Genomic DNA, 7045 nt, shown 5'->3' on the forward strand with positions numbered 1-7045 from the left:
CACATACCCAGTAAGGAGGCAGCTGATCAATGTTTCTCTCTCATCGATGTTTCTAACTTTCTATCCCTCTCCCTTCTTCTCTGTAAAAAATCAATAAAATATATTTTTTTAAAATAAAAATAAATAAATAAAACATGGTCTTATTTGGGAAGAAAAAACATTTTTTATATTCATTTGGGTTTCTAATTTCTTTGAGTTCTGAAAAAAACAACCCTCATGTTGGGGTGACACCTTTTACAAAATAGTCTAAAACTGGAAAGAGGTCCTCATCTACAGGAGAATAAACAAACTGTAGTATACTCGCACAAAGGAATACTGCTTAGCAATAAAAAGGAACAAGGTACAGATATACACAACATGGATGACTTCAAAAACATTATGCTGAGTGAAAAAGACTTACACAAAGTATAACTACATGATTCCATTTATATGAAGTTCTAGAACAGGATAAACTAATCAATGATGGGGGGGAGAAATCAGACCAAGGCCAAGAGGGAGAGGACTGACTGGGAAGGACAAGAACTTCCTCCAATGATGCTAAATGTCCTACAACATGATAGGTTGGCACTACACGTGTATTCAACTATCAAAACTCAAAAATTTATCCAATGATACACCTAGGATTTATGCCTTTTAGAAGTCTAATGATATGCACACGGAAGTGTTTAGGGATGCTCTGTACTGGTGCCTGTAACTTCACATGCATCTCTCTCTAAAAAAAAAGAAAGGGCCACCCAGCAGGTATTGCCCAGTGGTTGAGCGCTGGCCTGTGAGCCAGAAGGTCAGAGGAATCGAACTGTGATCTCCTGGTTCATAGGCCAACGTTCAACCACAACTCTCCCCCTCACTTCCTCTCTGAATTCAATAAAAATGAATTTTAAAAGAAAAAGAAAGAGCCTTGATAAAGAGGTGAATAGACGCCGGCATGTAATAAACAAAACCTGCAGAGTCCAGGTAGTGGGAACAATTCTTTCAACTTTTCTAAAAGTCTGAAAATTCTCACAGTAACATGTTGGAAAAACATTATTCAACTTGCAGTACAATCAGCTACTGAAAGCAAACTACCTGCGTATTCAGAACCTGAAAAAGAAATATAAACTTTCCTAGTTTTTCAACAGCCAAATAATTTTACAACTTGGAGTAATTTCTCAAATAGCAGAAAACATCTTTAACAAAAGATACTAAAACATTTTGTAAATTCACAAGTTTTTCTACAAGCTAACAAATATGCCTACTTTCTTGGAAACTTCGTTTGTAAACCATCATTGGACAATGTATCTTTAAATTTATTATAGGTGACATAACAAGAGAGATAAGAGCTATACCTGTGCCATACTCAAATGGGAATAATTACATTCATCTCAATGCTAGATACTGAGAATACTGGTAAGAAAAAGCAAAAAACATAGGTCAAAACATACCATCTACTATTCATTAAACTTTTCCTAAAGGATACAGAAAATATTCTAATACTAAATAATCATGTTTTTAATTACTAATTTATAAGTTTCCTTAGTTAAAACTTCTTAGAAAATATGAAGATTTCGGTTTTAGTCACTGTAACTAAATCTTGTTTACATGGATATTTAAAATATTTTGAATACTTTTATTGATTTCAGAGGAAAGGAGAGGGAAACATCAATGAGAGAATCACTGATCAGCTGCCTCCTCCACAACCCCTACTGGGGACCGAGCCTGCAACCTGGGGCATGTGCCCACACCAGGAATCCAACCGTAACTTCCTGGTTCATAGGTTGACACTCAACCTCTGAGCCATGCCAGCAGGGCTTTTAAAATATTTTTTAAATCTTTGGGAAAGAAAATGACTTGAGGGCCTCAGAGAAATCCTCACTAATAAAGGATTTATCATTCTTTAGATCAGCTACAGAAAATAATAATAAGATAACAAGAAAAAGTCGAAACCTTCATAAATTTTATGAGTGATTTAGTTTCTGAATACAATCTCTCCAAAAATTTATATTGCCTATATTACTATATATGTGTATGTAAGTATATGCATATATAAACTGCACAAAGTGGTAGATACTAAAAGCTATATATGCTGCACTTTGACTTAAGGGTTTTTCAAGAGTCATTCTGTAATTGATTTTTAAATAATTCTGTATCTTATTTATGTCTTGCACACTGATATTTAACCTAACCCCCAGGTAAGATGTGACTCCACCAGGTAATACAGGCTTATCATAGCACTCCTTCTACCCCCAACTATTCTCTATCAGTTCAGTTGATAAATCTAGATTCACATATATATAATACCAAATTTACTCCACAAATATTTATTCAGAACCTAATACAAGCCAAGCACAGGAGTTGACACTGGATATACACTGCCCTCATGAAACTTACAAAGTATTGGGGGGAGGGAATGTTAGAGACAGGAAACAAACAAACAAAGTTGTAAATATGCTTGTGGTAAGCACTATGGAAGAAAGTTATAGGATGGAATGATGAAACAGATCCTGTTTATTTACTAGTAAACCCAGCCCTGCAAAGAGCAAAAGGGAAGAGAATCTCTTTAGAAACAGAAAGGCGGCCAGTGTGACTGCAGCGCAGCGGGAAAACTGCACAAACTGCAGACAAAGGCAGAACTGGCTTTGGGGGCCTTGGTAAGGATGCTAGATTTTATTCCCAATGCAAAAGAAAGTCAGTGAATCATATTCAAAGGTGGTGGGGAGGAATGACACAAACAGACTGATGTCATCTACTCTGGGGAAAAAATAGTTGTAATAGGGCAAGAATAAAAGCTAAGGCAAACAAAACGTTAGGGTGGGCCAGAAAGGGGAAAGACAGTAGAAATGTCTGTCTTTATGTTTAGCATTAGTCAGAAATTATGTCTAACAGCAGAATTGATAACATTTGCTCATAAGCTGAGGGGGATGGCATAAGCACCTAGATACAAGGTGGTGCCATAAACTAAGATGACAAAGACAGAGCAAGAAAACAAGTTTAGGGGTGGTGCCTTGAGTGTGGAATCAAGAATGGTTTTGGGCATGATACCTTTGAGATGCCTCTGAGATAGTCAAGAGGAGATCCTGAGTAGGCTGCTAGATTTAAGGGAATTATGGGCATAATGATCAAATTCTTTAAACTGACCTGGATACTCATAAATATAAATTAATGGGCCACACTCCAGATCTTCTACATCAGAGTGGACATGCACAAGTGCACATTTTTAACATGTTCAAGTGATTCGGATGTCAACTGGAGTCTGAGAACCACTTGTGTAGAGATTTAGTGTTATAGCTCATCACCTAGGTGTATACCTCTTTACAGAAGAGGTATACGTTGAGGTAAACAGTGTGTTGAGCAGTATGTTAAGATCATGGTTGGAGTTACTATCTCATCTCCTGCAGTCATAGAACATTATAGAGGAAACAGTTTTAATAAGCCATTCTTCAAATGACCGTTACTGAAGGCCACTCTGAAGGTGAATAATTTTTCTACTTTATAAATATTTTCTTTAAAAATGCCCATGCAATATCTCACAAATGAATAAATTAGGTTCAGTAAGGTGGAAAGGCTTGTCCAAAGGACACATTCAATTACGGAGCCAAGACATACAAATCCAGACAACACCAAGTCTAGTCTGCTTCCCAGAACACAAAAATGCCACGAAGCTCACATCCATAAAGCTCACCATCTGTGACATGTCAGGTACAAAAATAATCTTGATGACAAGATAAATGGGGTGAATGTCTTAAGAGAAACAGAAAGGACAATGAAAGGTGAAAAAATGACTCCTTGACTTGCACAACTATTATAACTGCTGAACTATAAATTCTACCTTTAATGTATCCACAAAAGCTACAAGTGTTTGAATCCTATATAACAAGTCCTAAGACCTTATTATGCTAAGTGAGATAAGTTAAACAGAGAAATAGAAAGTACTGTATAATATCACTTATATGTGGAACCTAAAATAGTCAAACCCATTTTTTTTAAAAGGGTACAAATTTGCAATCAGTAATAAAGAAACCATAGAGACCTAGTGCACATATAATGATTGTATACAATATTATGTAATGTGATAAATATCACAACAGCGATCATATTACAATATATAAATTTCTCAGAGCAATAAGCTATACACCTTAAATGCACACATTATGTCAAATTCATTCAATAAAAAATTTTTTTAACTAAAAGCAAAGTCAGAAAAGTGATGACTACATTTACCAAAACAGATATTTTTTAAAAAAACCATCCTAAGATTCTTCCTACTCTTCACAGACTTCGTATCTTTAAAAAAAAAGAAAGAAAGAAAAGAAAAGTCCATGGTTTTAAAAGTTCTGTGTATATCAACTCCCAGCTCATGATCTGCTTAAGGCCACAAAACAAGTCACTGATGGCTAAAACTCAGTTATCTTCATTGGTAAAATGAGGACACAGGGTTTGGGATAAAAAAAATAAGTTAGCATCATCTGTATTATTATTGGAAGAGCAAAGAATAATTTATACCGTGAGATTTTAACATGAAATGTTGGATTTTGCTTCAAGTGTATACTTCAAACTATCTATATCAATACTGAAGTACTAGTATGTTTCCTAAAATGTTTACAAATCCTCCTTGCTAACTGCCCATAGACTAAGATCATCCCCCAACTATAAGTTCCAGGTCACAAGCGTTTAATGCTTGTAACTGTTCATTGTTCCTTGAAGGCAAAGCTGTGTCTTGCTCATTTCTAATCATTTATTTAGTATTTGCTTACCCTGTGCTTGGCACTGATATTGGTCTTGAAGCAGTGAACTTTCAGATTTGTTTGGGTTGGTGCAGCGGTTCTCACCCTGTGGGTCGCCACCCTGTGGGTCAGGGCCCCTTTGGCGGTCGAACGACCCTTTCACAGGGCTCGCCTAAGACCTTCCTGCATATCAGATATTTACATTATGATTCATAACAGCAAGACATTAAATAAATGTATATCAATTAGTGATAAATGCTATCAAATAAAGGAGGATAAGGGGATTAGGAAATATTGTAGGAGCTGGGAAGTTGGTATTTTAATAGGTTATCAAGGGAAAGCCTCACATACAACTGAAAGCTGAAATATGTGGAGCTAATCACATAGATTATCTGGAGGAAAGGAGTCATCCCGACAGAGGGGGAAGAGCAAGGGCAAAGCCAATGAGGAGGAACATAGTTGTGTGGAAAAAATTGTAAGAAGGCAAACGTATGTGTTGGGGGGTGGGGGGATGACAGACACATGCGAGGGCAGGCTGAGAGCAGAAGAGTGCCCTGATCTGATCTATGCCTTAAAGAATCACTCAGACTCCTGCACGGTGAGAACAGAGAATGCAGAATGGAAGCAGTGAGCCTGATTAGAGCCCTGCAAAATCCAGAGGAGACTTATGGTGGCTCGCACCAAGGGAGTGATGACGATGATGAGCTGGATTCTAGTTAGGTTTTGAAGACAGAATCCACAAGATTTGTTGATGAACCGGATGTGAAGAGAGAAAAAGAATCAGAGAACTTTTAAAACATTTAAGAAGAGCAGAACTGCCATTAACTGAGACAAAAGAGTCAGAGAAGCACTTTCATTTTCCTAGGAAAAACCTAGCAAATGGCCCAGTACATAGTAGAAACGCAAATATTATTTGTGAATTTACCTGAATAAACTCCTCAAATGAAGCATTAAACTCAATGTATTGCTTTCTATTTGCTCTAAATTTTCTTTAGTAATGTTAGCCACTAAGCACAGTTCATGGACTAACATGGAAATGTTAGACTGGGACACAGCAACTCATCCTTGCATCTCAAGGACCAGTCTGTTTTAAATTTACAATCCTCCTGAATATAACAGAAATCTGCTATGAAAGAGAGCTCTGTGCCAGCCCGAGGATTCTTGCACCCAAAGTAATTAACCTGTTCGTTAATGATGTCATATTCCTGGAAGGAACATAAGTACAACTAGAACTGCCTTGGCCAGAATTAATTGAAAATTCTAATACTCCGAGAAACATTTTCAGAATTGGGCAAGACTGTACAAGTTCCCTAAAAAAATAAGCCATCAGTCATCAGCATTTTTCAAATGGTAATTTTCCCTCAAGCAGTAAGTCCCTTCAAAACTATTTCAATGAAAAATTAAAATCTGTTTGAGAAAGAGAAATTTAGCACTTTTTCCCCCAAGCAAGCATTTTCCCGGCCAATTAGTAAAAATGAGCTTCGCTTAGGGATAAATTGAGTGTCCTCACCTTTAGCAGTTCTTAGAGTCCTATCCCAGATTTTCTAATCCAGCATCCTTACTTTAGCTCCATGAAGAAGCACAAAGTTAGCAGAAATATATTCAAAGCAATTTTCCTAAAATAAAAAGTGACTCTTTTCCTCCCTTCCCGTTATTAAAAAAAAAAAGTTTAATCCAAGCTTAAGTACCATCCCTCTTCCGCATTATTTTTCCCAAAGCCCCACCCTAACCTAAAGTGTTAAAAAAAAAAATGCGCTTACAACTTTCAGTGAAAATATAGCTTAAAAACCTTGATCATTCGCAGAAGCCGATGGTACTGAATTCCGCAACAGGCAGTACTTTCCCTGTGCCAATCTGTAAAAGGCCTTGAACCAACCCAAACAGACGGGCTGAAATGCCAGCCAGCGATTCCCCGCATCTCCCCGCTCCCTCCCCCCAAAGCTGGCCCGGAGACACCACAATCAGGGGCACGAGGCTGAACTGAAAAGAACCAGTGGTGAGCAAAACAAACAAACAAAAAAAACAACAATGATTTTTCGAGGCAGGAAGGTTAACAATCAAGTTTTCAACCACCACCGATTAGCGAGTGAGAGCCCGGCTGGCCCGCACAGGCATTCCTAACAGCGCGGCGCCAGCCTTCCCCGCTCCGGAGGCTCCGCACGCGGCGCAGAGACACGGTGGGACGCGGGTGCTCCCCGGAGAGGAGGGCGCACCGCCGCGGGGGGAGCGCAGCGCGGCGCAAATCAGCGCGCGTGCCAAGGAGGAATGCGGCGTCCCCGGGGAGCAGAACGCTCAGCGCCTCGCACACAGCACTCAGGCAGGGCTGTGCCCACCCGGGGCAGAAA

The sequence above is a fragment of the Myotis davidii genome, unplaced genomic scaffold (assembly GCF_000327345.1).
Source record: "Myotis davidii unplaced genomic scaffold, ASM32734v1 scaffold17, whole genome shotgun sequence".
NCBI lineage: Eukaryota > Metazoa > Chordata > Mammalia > Chiroptera > Vespertilionidae > Myotis > Myotis davidii.